The sequence below is a fragment of the Talpa europaea genome, assembly GCF_964194135.1.
Source record: "Talpa europaea genome assembly, chromosome: 13".
In the NCBI taxonomy this organism is placed as follows: domain Eukaryota; kingdom Metazoa; phylum Chordata; class Mammalia; order Eulipotyphla; family Talpidae; genus Talpa; species Talpa europaea.
The window spans coordinates 24,416,444-24,436,365 of NC_140080.1; positions in this window are offsets into that span (position 1 = coordinate 24,416,444).

Consider the following 19,922-nt stretch of genomic DNA (forward strand, 5'->3'; position numbering starts at 1 on the left):
GTAAAGGAAAGAGATTTTATGAAAAAAGGCAGATAGACAGATAATAAAATCAGATGTTTCCTGAGAAAAACAACTCTAACTTCTCTAATAACCTTGTGATTTGTCGTATAGTCTTCTAATACTTGATATATCAGTAAACATGTGCTATTGTAATTCCATTTTTGCTTTTCCCCTGATGAAATCTCTTGTAAGGCAAGTGACTAAAGCCTGAACAGGAATTTGTTACTATCAGTTTGTACCACTCCTACTTTCCATCTGTTAGCAGTGTTTTTTTTACTGAAGGGTGGATGTCATTTTTCAGATTTTTTTTTTTAGCTAGAGATTCAAAGAATTTAATAATAGGGGAAAGATCCACAAGCTATATAAATAAATACAGCCAAGCCTTGGATATTTGATGGCTAAAGTCCTGGGATTTGTATAATCATAAACCTGGTCTCCTTTCCATTGCTCAATGTCCCACCATTTGATTGCTTTTACTCATTCTAACGGGGGTGGAGAAGGGCGAAGAAACATAGGGCGGGTTTTTTTTTTTGTCTATTTTACTCATTTAATTTTAATTTTCACCACCTTTTTGTAGAGTGCCTGTTATGAGCAAGGAAGTTGTTATGCTCAGAAAGAATAATGAGAGGAAAAAAATGTGAAGGAAAAATATCTAAGAGGAACACAGAGCAATTCCAAGTATAGAGATGGTTGGCTTGCATTATAATAGACAATAGACTTGTACCTGGACATTAGAAGCACATTACATACCTACAAAATAAACTGAAAAGGAGAAAGAAAGTTGTGAGAAATACACAGTGTGATGGTGGTAGAGAGGATGGTGGTGAGGCTGCAGGGATGGAAGTGGTGGTGCTGGTGACACTGCTGATATGGGGTAGTGGTGGCAACGATGGTGTCGAGGTTGACGGTGGGGATAGTAGTGATGGTGGTGGGGATAGCTATGGTGGTAGTCATGGTGAGGGTGGAGGTGATGGTGAGGGCACTGGTGGTGGTGATAATGGTGTGGTGTTGGTGTTGGGGAGGGACAAGCTGGTAGTGGCCGCCTGGCAGCCATGATAGTGGAGAGGGTGCTGCATGTCATGATAGTGGTGGTTAATGATCATCATGAGGGTTATAGAGGTGGTCCTGGTAGGGTGGTTGTTTTAAGACACTTCCAATATCTAGTTTTCCCACCAAATGACAGACGGAAGAGACTTAATATGGAAAATGGGGAAAGTGGAAAGAGATCACTGTCAGCCCTAAGGAAGAGCCACTGCTATTTGTGCTGTCCCAGGATGTAATTCCACAGTACAGTCCCTCTTTGAGACAGATTTTGTGTTATGAGTCAGAACATCATCTTTCTTTAGTAAATTTTCTAAAATACTAGTATGTACTTCCAAGTACCAGTAAGTACCAGTAAATGGTTTCAGCAGATGGGTACACCTTAACAGTGGGTGAAGCAAACCCTTACTTAACACAAAGGTTGAATATAATGCCAATCATTTCATGATTACTTGGAAAACGGAAAACAGAGCTTTCGAAGTGCGATTAGCTTCATTGCCAATATGTTTTTAAAGTTGTTACAAAAAAGACATTACCTAAGTTCTTTGTCAGTTCAGAGAGATCAGTGTTTAATCCAAAATGTGCAGACTGATGTCAAGAAAAATGTTCCCAATGGAGACTAGAACTGTGTTGGCTCCGTATCCTTATTAAACTCAAATATGGAACATTCTAGCAGAGGACAAAGAGCATGTTCCTTGCATAGTGGGTGTTGATCTCCTTCTACTTCAGTCTCTTTCTGTCTCATTTGATAAAGAATGTAGCATCTCTTTATTTCTAATCTCTGTTGTCAAAAGCAAGTTCCCTAAAGAAAAGAGAAAAGCCCATTATGACAATATTTTCTAGCAACTGTCATTTGAATGACTGTAATAAAGGGATGAAAGTTTATTTGCCATCTAGACTCTCCTCTGTAGACCCATGACTATGTGCACGAGGTGTTGCTGATGTATTTCCAACAGCAACATCTGGCTTTTTGGCAGCCTGAATTGCTAACTGTGCTAACCCATTGATGGCTCTAGAACTGTTCAGAAAATGCCATATGGGTTAGCCAGAATATGTGGAGGCCATAGGGTTTTCTTGTTCTTCCTCCTGGGTACTATTTATCTGTCAGTCACATTTCATTCTGAGGAATTTACTGTACTTGTCTGTGTCCATTTAAAATGAATAAGGAAACTCCTTATTAAAGATTGGGATTTATATGACCCAAATGGGATTATTCCCATTGCTGTATTTAGGATAATGGAGGAGCTATGCTATTGGTTGAATTGTCCTTAAAATGTCATTTTCCCTAAGATGGTCTCAGAGTGCTATATATCCAATAGAAGCCAAGATGAAAGCATTTTATTTTTTCAGGGACCTATGGGATGGGGGTATATATGGAATGATCACTAACAGAAATTAAAATTTTAGGGATTCATGTCAAAGTTCTTGGGAGAGAAAGTTCCTGGTGGGAGAAACAAAGGAGGGCTGAAATCCAGTAGAAAGTAGCCTGACAATATGAAAAGGGAAAGAAGAAAAGAAAGGAAGTTGGGTTGTGAGGCCAGATAAGGGAATTGAGGTTTGAAAGGGAGAACATTATTGAATATGAGACTGTGATGCATCAAGATAGAATTCAGTGTTAATGTTAACGTAAAGTGGTGCACTTTGAGAAGAGAAGCAGAACAGAATTGGTTTAAAACAAACTGTTGAAACATAAGGCAGAGATGTCTGAAAATTTGAAAAAAGTATTTTTTAATAGGAATAGATATATGGGAAATGACAGATTTATCAAGCTTTGATTAGATTTTAAAATATTATGAATCACGAAGTTTTTTCTAGAAGATGAATTCACATCTTGGTTTTGAGAAGATAACCTATGCAAATAACATTAAGAGTAAGCATTTAAGTCTCTTAGGTGAGTTATTTTCTCCCTGCATCAGTTGTAAATGAGAATATCCACATGGAAATAAAAGAGCATTCTTAGAATCATGTGGAAAGGGAGCAAACATTACTGAAGCTACCATATAGTTTACTTCATGTACAGATTTATGACATTAATATTCATTACTATGATAGTATTTGACACCAATGTAGAGCCTTATATGTGCCAGGTACTATTCTAAATAGTTTTTTTGCTTTAATTGAAGTTTAATTTTTTCACATCCTTGTTAGTGCTTCCACAGTATAGGATTTCCTTCCTCAGGTGTAGTCACCATAGCACTTGCACCACCCAGGAAAGCACCCATAATCCTTTGCCAAAGTCCATTGTGCTCTCCCCACATGCCTCTCCCTCCATTCTTTTTTTTTTTAAGATTTATTTATTTACTTATACAAGCACTGGGTACAGTCAGAAGTGCAGGAGGGTGAGAGAATTCACCAGAGCAGAGCAGGGAGCAGAACAGGCAGACTGACGAAGTACACTGCTTAGGGGAGTAGCAGGCACGGCAGGAGAGGTCTGCATGCCATGTGGGACCCTCGCCCGGCAGCTGGGGATGGAACCGGCACTGCAGAGGCTGCGGGCAGCTTCGCAGCCCAGCACTCAACCGCTGCACCACCTGGGAGGTCCTCTCCCTCCATTCTTAACCCTCTGCCTCCTCCCCCTCTGGATGTCTCAGATCTGTGATCATCTATGTAGTTTAGATTTAATCATTTTATCCTCACCAGTAAACCATGAAGTAGGAACTATTTTATTACCTCCATTTAGGGACCAGAAAACAGAAAGTTGAGTAACTTGTCCAGGACACAAAGACAGAGTTGAGATTTAAACCCAGAAGGTTCATGGGCCTCCCTCATGGCGCAAGGGGTTGAGCACAGCGCTGTGAAGCTGTCTGCAGCCTCTGCAACGTGAGTTCGATCCCCGGCCAGGGAACTACCCACATGGCGCAGCAGACCTCTCCTGACTCACCTGCTGCTCCCCTCAGCAGTGTACTTTGGTCTGTCTGCCTGTTCTGTTCCCAGCTGTGTCTCTGGTGGATCCTCTCATCTCCCGCACCTCTGGCCTGTACCCCAGTTCTTGTAATAATAAATAAATCTTTAAAAAAAAAATAAATCCAGGCAGTTCAGCTTGAAGGTCTGTTCCCTAACACGTCGGGAGTCCATGGTGAAGACCAAATTTTCATGTAGTGATCTCTGGTCTTACATGCACATAAAATGAGATTAATATATTCATTTTTGTGCAAAGCTGATTATGGCATGAAACTTTCCAGGGTTGCAGGCCTTAGGTGTTTGCTACTTTCCTGCTCCCACAGAAGTTATTAAATCGGCATGAGAATTGGATATAGCTTTCAGGATACAGCAGAAGAGCCGCTGATCTCGATATAGTAAAGAAAGAAAATATGGCTCTGTTGCAGCTTGCATTAAGACTTGTCTCAGTCTAGACATGGTTTTGTCACCATCCCTTCAGTAAAAGCCATCAATGCTTCATTTGTCAATTAAGTGATTATCAAAACCCTCAAACAAATGACTAAATCTGCTTTGCTAATTACTCATTTCCAAAATGGTTAAAATATCTATAGTAGAAGGAGTTGGTGATTTTTTAACTTAATTTGTAAAGTCCTTTAAGACTTTTAGATAACAGGTATGGTAGAAGTGCAAAGCATTAATCTCATTTACAGTCCAGCCAGATTTAACAAAAGGCCTGAGTATCATAAACCTGCAGACAGAAGGAGTTCCAGGGGGAAAATAGAGGCTTGCTCATAAGCCAGCTGTGCGGAGGGCTGGGCTCCAGCTTCCCATCACGGGTGTGCAGCCCAAAGAATGTTGGCTGCCTCTGGGGCCAGCTGGCTCACACAGAGCCTGTGCTCCTGGAAATCCTGAGATGTCTGTGCAGAACTCCAGCAAATAGAATTTTGGTTAACAGAAGAGCAATCGCATCAGCCAGATTTGAGTCAAGATTTTTTTTTTTTTTTTCAAAAACTTGCTAACTTCAACACGTAACCCAAGGGGCCAGCAAACAGGCCTCATAACACCTGCTTTTTAGGGTTATTGCAAGACTTCAGTTAAATAATTGATACAACGCACTTAATGGAAAACTTGGCCCAAACTAAGAATTCCCTAACTGGGTTGTAGTGATGTTGGTTTTGAAGTCTTTTTTCCAGTATCGCATGCCCTTGGTGCCTCTTTTACCTTCTACTCCATCTCTTCTTCAATGTTGATGATTATGACATATGGGGACAGACTCCCTCCCAAGGAGTTAACACAGCATAGCAGCAGACTAGCAGTGACATGCAACCCTCTGCATGTGCATAGCTTCCTTGACAGCAGCCACAGTGGTTTCTTACCACTCTGCCTGCAAGACAAGAGCCAGAGTAGCCTCCAATTCTAGCAGGGCAGTGGGGCAAACGGCTTTCCCAGAAATGCCCTCTGCCTTCCATGGCAGTATGCTTGGGCAGCCAGAAAGAGCTCCTCTCCCTTCCAAGAACTTTTTGAGTGATGTTTAGTCCCATGACCAGATCCTTCCCCAGTGCCAGTGCTGGGTGGTGTGGCTAGTCTCCAGCCCTCCTGTCCGTGCTGACTACAGGAGGAATCACCTGACATTCCTTAGATTCTAGAGCTTTCTTGGGCCAGCCTGGGTGAGAGGACACACCAAGAGGAGTAAAGGATATTCAAGATTTAGCACAATTGGTCTGGCTGCTAGTTATTAGGTCTAGTGACCCCTCATTGTCCCGAAATTCACTTTACTCCAATGACTTAAAGAGACAGCAATGTGCCTCTCTTTTTCTCATTAAAATTCAGCTAGCCTTCAGCCAGTTCTTCTGTAAAGATGGTGACAAAGAGCTCCTGGCAAGCTCAGAATTGCTTGTATAATTTAAATATTAACAATCTGCCATGTAACATGATGTAAAATTTGGAGGCAAAACATGAAGTAAAGTTGATTCTTTGGCAAACATTATTGGTCAAGAACCAGAGAGGAGTTCAGACTCTGCCTTATAAAAAAAACAAAAAAAACGATTTAAACTCTACCTAATACCTCTTCCTACAGTAATTCTGTCCTGCCAATTTCCTTAATGACCCTAGAATGGGAACTGTTTATTTCCTGTTCAAAATATGGGTCGCAAAGCTTAAAATAAAAGATGTATTGCTGTTTTGTTGATAATGTGCTCTCTTCTAGAATTACCCACCCAAAGATCTAGTGTTGATAAAACAGAATTAGAGTTACTGCGTTCAGTAAAGATCAGAACCAAACTGAAGAATAACAGCTCTGCCTTTACAGCATTTCCAGAGTGAAGCCTCTGTCCATAAACCTATCTGGATGGAAACCAGCAGGTTCTGGGAAGAATATTAACCTGACTTTGTTGCAATCTTGTTTCCTAAACTGCTTTATAAACACTTCCCCATATGTGCTGCCAAAGCTTTGCATTTAATGAATCATCCAAATCTTTTTGCCATATATCCTGTGTAACTATTGATGATGGAATACATGTTCCTGATAACTGAGGAGGAATGACAGCAACGCCTGAGTTGCCAGCCAAAGTTCCTCACAAGATAGACCTATTAGAATGTTCATTTCAATGTCTTAAAAATACTGACATATTTTGGAAGTCACTTTGCACTTGTACTTCCTTACCTTGAGGTATTTTTTCTTCAAAACACTTACCTCCTTATTTTGTATATATTGTTTTATTTTAAAAGACTCATCTCCTTTCTTGCCCCCCTGGATAGCGGCCTATAGTGGTAGTGTTATGTGTCATTCACTACTATTCCTTTAGTATATGTTTGGCTTATACTAGATATTTAAAAAATATTGAAAAATACATGGATGAATGTATGAAATTCCTGGGGCTGTGTAAATATGACAGTCATAGTTTCAATTTTTTAATTCTAGTGACACACATGTGATTACCAACCTACAGAGATCATTGTCATAAATGTAATTTGCTCAAATCATTTCTTTCATTTAAGAAGTGGGAACTATGACCACTACTTCTATTTACTGTATAGGTATGGAACAATTTTTGAGAAAATATACATGACAGTTTCAGAAAGGTGGGTCCTAAATTTTTATATTTTTTCTTTGTAGTGTTCAAACACACAAACATAAAATTTACTATCTTAATCAATTTTAAATAGAGTGAATTTATTTATATTAAATATACTAGTAATGAGCTGTTGTTACCACCTCCCATCTCTAGAACGATTTTCTATGATTCCTTTTCCACCAAATACCACGTAAGATAACTTTTAGCATCAATTCAAATTAGCTTCATAGTGTAACATTTCACAGAGTAGATATATTTGCCTGTTTATACTCCTCATGCTGATTTTTTTTCTAGAGAACCATAGATGAGGTTTTCAGTTCAGATTCTTGACTTCCCTGTTTGTATTCCTGCTTTTTCAGATCAATTCATATAGGAACGAGGAAGCAACAATAAAGGAGAACCCTCAGCTTTTCCCTTGGCAGTCTTTGCCAATATGAGTTTTAACTTTGCCATGAGTCATTCCCTAAGGAACTTAAGGAATCTCTTAAGGACTAGACATATAAGTAAGTCATTAAAACAAAAGTGATAAGTGTTATGCTTAAATTTTATTCCAAAAGCCATTAGAACTCAGTAGAGGAGAAGATTGTTTTTGATATTGGTAGACTTGAGAAATTTTTAGACAGCTGACATTTGGGTTATTTTGCATAGATAAATAGAGTTGGGTAAAGGTAAAGGACATTGGAATGTGTGGTAGGATATGAGGACAAGGGAACTGATTTTTTTGATAATCATTATTTGAGCCCATATTTTAAGGAATTACTGAGCCCTTCTAGTGGACCATTGATAGCAGAAAAAGAGAGAGGAAGGAAAACAGAGTAAAGGAGCTTGGGCAGGCAACAAAGAGTAAGGAAGACATCAAAGATAAGGTAACCAATGCTGTGTGTCCTGCACTGGGAGTGGGAGCTTCAAATGAGCGTCCTTACTCAGTATTCAAAATGTTTCTTTTTTTTTAAGATTTTATTTTATTTATGCAAGAACTGGGGTACAGGCCAGATGTGCGGCAGAGTGAGAGGATTCACCAGAGACAGAGTGGGGAGCAGAACAGGCAGACCGATGAAATACACTGCTGAGGGGAGCAGTTGGCAAGACAGGAGAGGTCTGCTCACCATGTGGGTTGCTCCGAGGCCAGTGGGGATCGGACCAGCGCTGCAGAGGCTGCGGACAGCTTCACAGTGCTGCACTTAACCACCTGCGCCACCAGGGACACCCTCAAAATGTTTCTTATGAATGAGTTGTTTCTGGATCGCCACCTCATCAGTCTCCACTCCTCTATCTCCATATTTTTGGGGGCGGAGTGGAGATCAGTTCAGGAACTGGATTCCACTCTGTCATAGTTCAGATTTTCCATAAGGTCATTTTCTGGAGGATGAGCCTCAGCACAATTAGAAAGGTGAAGAAAAATCCTGAGCACCTACTTGAGATGATGGAAAGAAATTCTGTACCTTTATGAAGTAACATGCAAGAGGTTGGGACAGTGGGGTGGAAATAACATGTTGACAGACATTGATCATTTTTCAGTTCACATATAGTTTTGGTGTATCTTAGCAACAAACCTGAGCTTTGGAAATTAGTAGTCTTTATTTATAAAAAGGGATCCTAAGTCTCAGTAAAATTATTTGTCCAAATAAAGTTTTTTTTTTTTCCTGTGACCATGTTTTGCCTACTAAAAGATTTTATTCTTATAGAGAATACTGTTTTGGGGGGCCTCCCCAGTGGTGCAGTGGGTTGAGCGCAGTGCTGTGAAGCTGTCCACAGCCTCTGCAGTGCTGGTTTGATTCCCAGCCTGCCAGGGAGCCAACCCACATGGCGCGGCAGACCTCTCCTGCCTCGCCCGCTGCTCCCCTCAGCAATGTCTTCGGTCCGTCTGCCTGTTCTGCTCCTCACTCTGCCTCTGGTGAATTCTCTCACCGCCCCTCATCTCTGGCCTGTACCCCAGTTCTTGTATAAATAAATAAATCTTCTTTAAAAAAAGAATACTGTTTTTTAGTTTAGTTTTGCTTTTTCATATCTTGTGTCTATATCTAATACAGATGACAGATGCTGTTAAGTAGCAGGAAAATGCAATGTGTGGATAAGACTGTGGCATTAGAGCCAGTCAAATTTGAGTTCAAAGCTAATTTCTTTTAATGAGTCCTGGGAGGGCCTCCCCGGTGGCGCAGCGGTTGAGCGCTGGGTTGCGAAGCTGCCCGCGGCCTCTGCAGCACCGGTTCGATTCCCGGCTGCTCCCCGGCCACCGGAGGAGGGTCCCACATGGCGCGCAGACCTCTCCTGCTGCCCGCTGCTCCCCTCAGCAGTGTACTTGGGTCCTTCTGCTTGCTCTGCTCCCTGCTCTGGCTCTGGTGAATTCTCTCACCCTCCCGCGCTTCTGACTGTGCCCAGTACATGTATAAACAAAACAAAACAAATGAATAAATAAATAAAACATGCCTCTATAAAAAAAAAAAATGAGTCCTGGGAAATCGTCTTTATGAGCCTCATTTTTTTTCATCTGTCTGGAAGAATGTATAATTTCTCCTGCACAGTTGTGAGGAATGGGTGAGATAATAAGTGAAAACCAGTTAGCCTTATCTTCTACATTGTTATATATGATTATAATGGTTAGTGAATAGCTGTTTTTTAATTTTTATTTTTTTAAAGCTTTATTTATTTTTATACAAGAATTGGGGTACAGACCAGAGATGCAGGGGAGGGTGAGAGAATTCACCAGAGACAGAGTGGGGAACAGAAGAGGCAGACGGAGCGAAGTACACTGCTGAGGGGAGCAGTGGGCAAGACAGGAGAGGTATGTTCCGCCATGTGGGTTCCTCCCTGGCTGGCTGGGAATCGAACTCGTGCTACAGTGGCTGTGGATTGCCCCATAGGTTGCATCTTAACCCCTGCGCCACCAGGGAGGCCCAATAGTTATTTTTTTAAATGAAAGTATCACATGCTCGCCAGGAGAGATAATTGTACTGTAATTATTATTATCACATTAATATCTTACATATGATTGGGGAAGTAGGGTTTTTTAGGTATGTAAAACACCATTTGTTCATCTGCCAAAAGGAACTCAGTCTCTGCAACTTTGTAAGGCTTCTGTTCACAAGCCATTAAGAATTAACTGTTGTGTGGGCCTCCCCGGTGGCGCAGCGGTTGAGCGCTGGGTTGCGAAGCTGCCCGCAGCCTCTGCAGCACCGGTTCGATCCCCTCAGCAGTGTACTTCTGTCCTTCTGCCTGCTCTGCTCCCCACTCTGGCTCTGGTAAATTCTCTCACCCTCCCGTGCTTCTGACTGTACCCAGTGCTTGTATAAATAAACAAACAAACAAACAAATAAATAAATCTTTAAAAAAAAGAGAGAAGTAACTGTTGTGGCTTGTAGCTTAGGTGACACTGGGGATGAAGGTAAGGGATTTCCAGTTCCTGATAACTACCTGGAGAAACAGTAACCAGGAAATCTTTCATTCTGATAAATACAGAAAAAGACATTATTTGCAATATAAGCCCATATCTTTTCATGAGATTCCCTTTTGAAGATATCACAGTGCAAGCAAAGGTTTCAATAATGCATAAAAAGTAATATGAAACAAAAACAAAACAAAAATCAAGTCCCCCATTTCCCCAAAGATCAGCCTTAGACAAATGCTTTCACAGCATTTCCTCTTCCTACTCCCACCTTCCATTCCAGAGCAGTTAATATTTTTTTTCTTTTACTCCTATGACCACCCATAGGAGAAAGATAATCATGAGATAGTTTTTCCTGTAGATGGCTGAATAGCTGAGATTAATAGCAGTCCCATCAACATCTTATTTCTGCTTATACAGGAGGGATTGTCTTAGCAACTACTCTCTTAACCAAAAAACAAAGGACAATTATAAAAGATAGACTAAATAGAGAAGAATATGTCAGTCACAATCTCTTTTTCGAAGACTCCAGGGAAAAAGAACTCTGCCCTAAGAGTTTTCTATCACTGATAGATTTTTTTTGTTTTATGTTATATATTTAAGGATATGGAATGCAGCATGAATTTGCGTGTCATCCTTGTGCAGGGGCCATGCCAATCTTCTCTGTATTCTTCAATTTTAGTATATGTGCTGCTGAAGCGAGCACCATTGATAGAATTTTTGAATTTGAGGGAGTGATGTTAAGGACCCTAAGTTAAGATAGGTAATAATGAAAAAAGAAGAAATGATAAGCATAGTAAAAATGGAAAGCTTTCTTTTACAATAATAGTTATATGAATGTTAATTGCATTTCAAACCACTAACAATGAATGTGTTGTAATTTACTGGTTCACATAGTTTTTCATGTACTGTGATCTCAATAAATATCTGTTGAAGAAACTAAAAAAAAAAAAAGAAAGATTTTTTTTTTTTAAGATTTATTTATTTATTCATACAAGCACTGGGTACAGTCAGAAGCACGGGAGGGTGAAAGAATTCACCAGAGCCAGAGAGGAGAGCAGAACAGGCAGAGTGACGAAGTATACTGCTGAGGGGAGCAGCAGGCGGCAGGAGAGGTCTGCGCGCCATGTGGGACCCTCGCCCCATGGCCAGGGATCGAACCGGCACTGCTGAGGCTGCGCGCAGCTTTGCAGCCCAGCACTCAACCGCTGTGCCACCAGGGGAGGCCCGAGAAAGATTTTTTTTAAAAGATTTATTTATTTATTTATTTATTTATACAAGCACTGGGTACAGTCAGAAGCACAGGAGAGTAAGAGAATTCACAAGAGACAGAGCGGGGAACAGAACAGGCAGACCGATGAAATACACTGCTGAGGGGAACAATGGGTGCGGCAGGAGAGGTCTGCGTGCCATGTGGACCCTCCCCAGTGGCTGGGGTCGAACCAGCGCAGCAGAGGCTGCAGGCAGCTTCGAAGCCCAGCGCTCAACCACTGCGCCACCAAGGGAGGCCTGAGAAAAATTATTTTTTTAAGATTTATTTATTTATGCATACAAGAGCTGGGGTACAGGCCAGAGGTGTGTGTGTGGGTGGGTGAGAGGATTCACCAGAGACAAAGCAGGGAGCAGAACAGGCAGAAGGACTGAAATACACTGCTGAGGGGAGCAGCAGGCAAGACAGGAGAGGTCCGCTTCGCCATGTGGGTAGCTCCCTGGCTGGCTGGGGATTGAACTCCTGCTGCAGAGGCTGCGGATTGCTACATAGTGTGGTGCTTAACCCCTTGTGCCACCAGGGAGGCCCAAGATAGAGAATTTTTTAAACCTACTCTCGTAATTAGTTTCTACTTCTTCCCACCTAGTGGTATTGACTACTAATTAAATTTCCAACTTTTTGTGTTTGTTTTTTTTTTGTTTTTTTTTTTTTTTGCTATACAGTTCCAAGCCCAGGAAAACTTTTTATTTTAAATTATATTAAATTATCCTGAGATAATACTGGTTTACAACACTATATATGATTTAGGGCCACAGATTCACACCTCTTCAGATGCATGTCACCACACCACACTTACCACCAAAGCACCCATGATCCTCCACCAGAGTCCGCTGTGCTCCTCTCCTCTTTCTTCCCTACCCAACTTCCTCTGGCTGTCCCTCTGATAGTCTCAATTCTACAGTCAGATTTCTGGAGTTTGTTTTGGCTTAGTTTTGTCTGTTCCTTTGTTTAGTCTCTTTATATTACATATATGAGTAAAGTCATTTGGTATTTGTCTTTCTCCTTCCGAGTTATTTTTCTTAGCATAATCACCTCCAGTTCCATCCGTGTTGTCACAAGTGGTAAGAGTTCATTTTTTTTTTTTTTTTTTTAGCTCTGGTAGTATTCCATTCTGTATATAGACCACATCTATATAATCTGCTCATCTATCATTGGACATTGATGTTCCTTCCATAATTTGGCTTTTGTAAATAGGGCTGCAGTGAACATAGGAGTGCATATATCCCTTCCTGTTAGTGTTATTGGTTTGTTTGTTTGTTTCATTCTTAAGGTATGAAAAAAATACCAAGGAGTAGGATTGCTGAATCATATGTTAGATCCATTTTTATTATTTTAAGAAATCTCCACACTATTTCCAGAAATCCTTTTATCACTGTCAAACCAGTATGCTGGTCACCCTAATTGCAGTGGCTTCTGAACCTACTTAGGAATAAGCTACTCATGTAGGCTTTGAATAACAACAGTAATTTAAGTGTAACTGCTGAAAGCCAACCACCGAAATGCTGTATGTGGATAGCTCTATAGATACATTTCAAGGGAAGTAGTAAACTTTCTGTTAATACTTGTTTTTTGTATACTTCCCTTGTAAGAAAAGAAATCTGAAGTTAACACTAGTTAGGTATTTTACTCAAAATCACACTGATAGTAATAGTAATTGCTCGTGAGGATTTGAGCCCACACAATTTGATTCCAATTCCATTTATTCAGCTCTAAACCATTCTACTTGTCTGATGCAATGACCCTTTTGGAGAAAAGCAGTTACAGGAAATTACTCACATCTTTAGTACCATAAAGTGTTACTTTTAACCTTGTCTTCCAGGTTAAAGCTAACTCATCAGTGCTGAGGGCTTAAGTCAGAGGCCAGTGGTCTAGAAGGAGATTGATGTGGGAGTTCTCTGTAAGGATTTCCTGTTTTCTTTCTTCCCTATCTGTCCTTTGTGCCTATGGTAAACTGACTGTATCATTCTTTGCGTTATATAAGAGCTCATTTATAGGAACAGAATAGAATCAGCATGATTTACTCCTCTAATAGCATCCGCAGCTCCCATCACTCCCTCCCTAACAAGCCCAAATGAACATTCCACACTAACTGTGGTTTTGATTATTCTATTTGTGTTTAGTCCCACTGACCCACATAGTGCTCTCGCAGTATCCACATCATATGGTTCATTATGTAATTGAATTTAGTGTTCATGATACTTGGAGCCAGGAAAACAACATTCCATGTGGTGAGCCAAATGAAGCTATTCTTCTAGTATGAAGTGGGGAAGTTGAAAAGCCTGAAGACAGGACTTTCTAATTTTGATTAAGAGAGATTATTTGCTCCTTGGGGACATGGCCTTGGGCCAGAAATCATTGTTGTGAAACATTTGAAAGGATGAAGACACTTGGATGAAGAATTCTACAGTGTTCCCAATGAGTGCCTGCATACCACTATTCAGAGAGTGTGATTGGCTCCAGGAGAGAAAAAATATAATCCCTAAGCCCCAGGGAGATGCATAAGCATGTGCAATGTCACACGAACTGGCACTTGGAGTTCTGTGCTCTTTACACCAGAGCATGTCAGGACCATTCCAGAAATGTGGTAGTTGGTAACATCAGAGGGGGTGTAGGGTGTATTTTTAGTTTGGGTTGGTGGGTCTCTAAGGGAACTAGGCAAGCAGTTTACATAAATGCTAAGTAATAGGACCTTTTCTGTAAATAGAACATCACTGTAATGGTATTTAGTTTGTTCAAACAGGGTCTATGTTGAAATTACATTAAAGCAAGATAGGTTCCTTCCACTATACTAAGAGTCATAAATCTAAAGTAAGAGTCCCTATAGTGGAGACAAATTAATATATTGCCATAAAATTGGATAAACATAAGTTCTTTTGAGGAGTACGATGAACAAATGTGAAATTGAAAAATATTTTGAATCATCTGAAAGTAGATAGAACAGGGTTTTAAGGTCTAAATCAAATGAACAATTGAATTGCTAGTGGTGATGTTATGAAAGGAAAGTCTGTAAGAATGATGGGAAATCAGGTGACTGAACATCATATACAGTGTTGTAGAAGCAGTCATAATGAAACACAGTGCAAATACACCAAGGAAACCATCTTTTTATAAGAATAGTAAATTGCACTTTGCTGTACAAAGAAAAACATAATATAAATCCCCTTGTTAAACGCCTTTAAACTAATAAACAGGATGTGTGGTTCATAGTACTGTGAAAGCCGGCAAGTGTCCAGTGAAAATAGCAGAGAGGAAACACTGCCCACATAAAGTGAAATACAAGGACTTGGCTTGTTGGAAGTAATGTGTTATTCATTTTTAATTTAACCTGTAATCCCCAATATTGGACATTTGATGTCATCATACCAGTGACATTTGAAACAAGGCAAATGACATGCTAAAAAAATGTGAACCGTATTTAAAAAATATATAAAACCCCAATAATGCACTGAAAGATAATTTCTCCACATGGGAGAAACTGGGGTGATAGGTTGGATGCAGTAATAGATACATTAAACATCAGCCACAGAAATTTTTACACTGAAGTCACTCTACTTTGAAACCATGTATATTAAAATTGTTTACTTTTTAAGAAGAAACCCTTCCAGAGAATAAAATGGGCAGCTGGGGAAAATCTCTAAATATAGTAAATTTAAAAAAAACCGTCCATCTAAATATTTAGATCATCGAGGGAAATGAGGTTATACTTATTTTTAATTATTTATAAAATGATTTCAAACTCGTATTTCATTTGAATGTCTAGATAAAGACAAATTCTTTCAGTATTTTTGGCTTTCTAAATTAAGAAACAATGCATACTTTCTTTTTAACTCACTGTATCTTCATGGTAAGGAGACACTTAATGAAGGAACTTGCTTTTAGTTCTAATTTGTGAGATGACGCAATAAGCAGCAACAATACATGGCAGTTTAGCACACCATTTTGTCTACTTACTGAATTGTCAACTAACTGATCAGAAACCTCCTCACAATAAAACTACATAGGCTAATTTAAAATAAATACTTGGTGACATTTCCCTTGTGGCAAGCAGATATACTTTTTAAAATTAGTATTTTCATTTAGACATATTGATTTGCTCTTCTCCATGTTTCTGACCATGGAGGAAATAAGATAGAATGAGGTAGAAGAAAATAGGTCAGGCTGACTGGGCTCAGATTCTTGTTCCCCCAGTTTTCATCTAGATCTTTCAGAAATTTCATAACTTCTGTACCTTTTTTCTTCATGTGTAAAATGGAAGTAATGCTCTTTTGAGCTTTCACATTTGTGGTGGTTTGTTGTGCTGGTCAATGAGGAGAGCTGTGAGATCTGCCCATCCTGAACTCTAGTAATGAACAAGGGACAACTGTCCATGTCATTATATCTAAGCATTTCAGCCCTGTGGGCCTTTTCTACTTCCTATAAGCTTCTCAACTTGTCCAGCTTTCCTACTATCATTCTATCTTTGACTCTAGGTCAGGGTACAGGCAATAGGTGAGGCCAAAGGAGATATTCATCAAAGAAATATATATTGGACTCCTTCTTGCCATGTTCAGTGCTGAAAACATAGAAAAGGCAAAAACAGATATAGCTACTACCCTCACAGTGCTTATAGTCTAGTGGAGAAAAGACACCTCAAGAAAACAAAGAATCATATAAGCATAGCAACAAGAAAAAACAAATATTGATAGAAAACTTATTACTCTTTGGGACATAGCTGTTATTATTTAGGAAATTCTCTTGATGATATTTTTCATTGTGTCCCTAGGACATGGCAAGAATAAACTAGATAGACCCAAGATACAGATCATTTGCTTGACATATTGAAGCTTGAAACTTTTTAATTTTCTGAGACAGGCTATTAAACAGCAGCTTTGGGTCCCAAGAAAGAAAAGGAGATAGAATAAAAGAGATAGCAAACAACATGGTGAGATGCTGGGAAATACACAGAAGGATACTTGGCTACTTAGAAATTTTTTTTTTAATTTTTTTAAAGAATTCTTTATTTATTTATACAAGCACTGAGTACAGTCAGAAGCACGGGAGGGTGAGAGAATTCACCAGAGCCAGAGCTGGGAACAGAACAGGCAGACTGACGAAATACACTCCTGAGGGGAGCAGCAGGCGCAGCAGGAGAGGTCTGTCGTGCCATGTGAGACCCTCTCTGGGGGTCAGGGATCGAACTGGCGCTGCAGAGGCTGCAGGCAGCTTTGCAGACCAGCACTCAACTGCTGCGGCACCAGGGGAAGCCCTACTTAGAAATTTTTTTTTTTTTTAAAGATTTATTTTATTTATTTATTTATACAAGCACTGGGAACAGTCAGAAGCGCGGGAGGGTGAGAGAATTCACCAGAGCCAGAGCGGGGAGCAGAGCAGGCAGAAGGACCGAAGTACACTGCTGAGGGGAGCAGCGGGCGGCAGGAGAGGTCTGCGCGCCATGTGGGACCCTCCTCCGGTGGCCGGGGAGCAGCCGGGGATCGAACCGGCGCTGCAGAGGCTGCGGGCGGCTTCGCAACCCAGCGCTCAACCGCTGCGCCACCGGGGAGGCCCCCTACTTAGAAATTTTAGAGCACATTATACACAGTAATAAAAAATTATCTTACTATGAAAACTTGACGCTCATTTTTTCAAATCATGACTGATTTGAACATGATTCAAATCATGTTGACTATCTTGCTATAATCAGTTTTGGTTAAATATTTCAACTTCTTTTTTTCTATCCTAATGCATAAGACATGTTCATCCCAAATTGGTAGTCAGTTACTATGCTAGATATGGTTGAAATATATGTGAGACAGTGTGTTTCTTCAAGTTGGTACTCTCATCGGTCCAGTATTCATCTGGATTTGATGGCACTGTAGGGGAAGACAGAAAATTTCCCTCATCTCTCTTTATCCTTGGGCTGGACAATCACATTAACATCAATCAGATAAATAGATGAACATAAAAAATTTAATTACATATATATGAAGTGTCAACATCAATGCAAATTCTAAAGTAAATGGGTCAAAATGAGGGTATAGATTCTGAACTAAAGAATAGAATAGGGGCTTGGGAGTACAAGGAGATAGGAGGAGGACTCACATGACTAGAAGATAGTGACTCATAGGGCAAAACCCATATGCTTGGTAATGTTTGCCTTGCCACATAGATAGGTTTCCCCAATAGGAAGGTTATTTCTACAGCTAAAACTAAATCTGGGTAATAACTCTAAATTTTCATTCTTCTAGGTAGTTAAAGGAATGGTAAAGTTTCTCTGGAGTCTGCAGGTCCTTGATTGACCTCAGCTCAAAATAATCCAGAAGCCAAAATGACACATCTTGGGAAGATTTCTTTAAGACATCTTAGGGAAGCCTTTGCTTTGGCTCCTTTTCTTTGGGCAATTAAACTTCGATTATTGAGAACTAGTCTCCCTTTTTCATTAAGTGTATACTTCTCTCTGCTTTTAATTAAATGATGCTTTTATTTGCCTCTGTGAGAGCCTCTCTTTTGTTACTATAAATGATTGTCCCTCTCCAACTATCTTTTGGTCTGTCTCAAAATTCTTTTAATAATTTTTAATTGAATTAACATTCATTTATGACATTATGTAAGTTTTTTTTTAAGATTTATTTATTTATACAAGCACTGGGTACAGTCAGAAGCGCAGGAGGGTGAGAGAATTCACCAGAGCCAGAGTGGGGAACAGAACAGGCAGACCGATGAAATACACTCCTGAGGGGAGCAGCAGACACAGCAGGAGAGGTCTGCATGCCATGTGGGACCCTCCCGGTGGCCGGGGATCGAACTGGCGCTGCAGAGGCTGCGGGCAGCTTTGCAGCCCAGTGCTCAACCACTGTGCCACCAGGGGAGGCCCCATTATGTAAGTTTTCGGGATACATTATTATAAATTGACATCTGTATAGACCACACTATGTCTGCAACCAAAAGGCTAGTTCCCATCCTTCACCACCCAATTAACCCCTTTTACCTATTTTATCCATCCCACTAACCCCCCTTCCCTTCTAAAATGCTATTCAGATAATAAAAAATAAATAAATAAAAAGTCTGATTTAAGAAGAGGAAGTAAGATTTGTCTGTCATCAAGGTGGCATCTTCTACACATACATATATTTACAATGTATCTCTAGGGAGAGGAAAATTGAATTAGACCATTCCAAAATTTATGAACATTTTAAACATCCTCCCCTCACTATTGCTGTCTCCTTATCGACCAGTTCTTACATGGATGGTATCATGGTAAAATTCAAAGAATGTAAACTTTGTAACTATTACAAATTTTTAAAAAATCCATAAAATCACATTATTCATTATAATTAAAAAAAGCATTGATGCTGTTTGTCAAACCCCACAAAGTCACCTTTGATATTATATAACCTATATTTTATATTCAACCATCTCATTGAGATTTGGAGAATATAACTATCAATTTTATGTAATATTAAATGTTCACACTAAATTCTATGTATAGATATCTTGTGACCCCTACAAGATGAAATGATGTGTAGTCCCAAATGACTGTAGTTACAGATATAATAAGTGCTATGGATGAATAATATGGGATGCTTTAAAATCATACAACAGAAGAAACTTTTCTATAATGCACTTTCAGGAAACATTTCTCTGAAGAAATAAATTTTAAACAGGGACTTTAAAATGGCCTTTACAATTAAGAATTAAGGGCCTCCCTCGTGGCATAGGGGTTAAATTTTAAAAACATGAGTGATTTAAATAGAAACAATTTAGATGAGAAATATCTTGGTGACTTGTTAGATGGTAGTTTTCACAGGACAGTAGTGGATATGTAAAGAAGTTGAAGGATTTGAGGTATGGTAGAAAAGTTAAAGATGTAATTTGAAGGTAAAATCATCAGATTTTGGTAACTAGAAAGTGAGAGGAAAGGAAGTATGAAGGACAATGCTCAGATTTCTAGTAAGAACAATCAGATGAGTCATCAAAAGTGAAAGGGAAAACTGAAATTTCATTTTATTTTTTTAAAGATTAATTTATTTATGCATACAAGAGTTGGGTACAGGCCAGAGATGTGGAGGGAGGAGGTGAGAGGATTCACCAGAGATAGAGTGGGGAGCAGAACAGGCAGGCTGAATGAAATACACTGCTGAGGGGAGCAGCAGGCGAGTCAGGAGAGGTGTGCTGCGCCATGTGGGTTGCTCCCTGGCTGGCTGGGGGATCGAACTTGTACTGCAGAGGCTGTGGACAGCTTCATAGGTTGTGTCTTAATCCCTTGCACCATCAGGGAGGCCCCCCAAAACTGAAATTT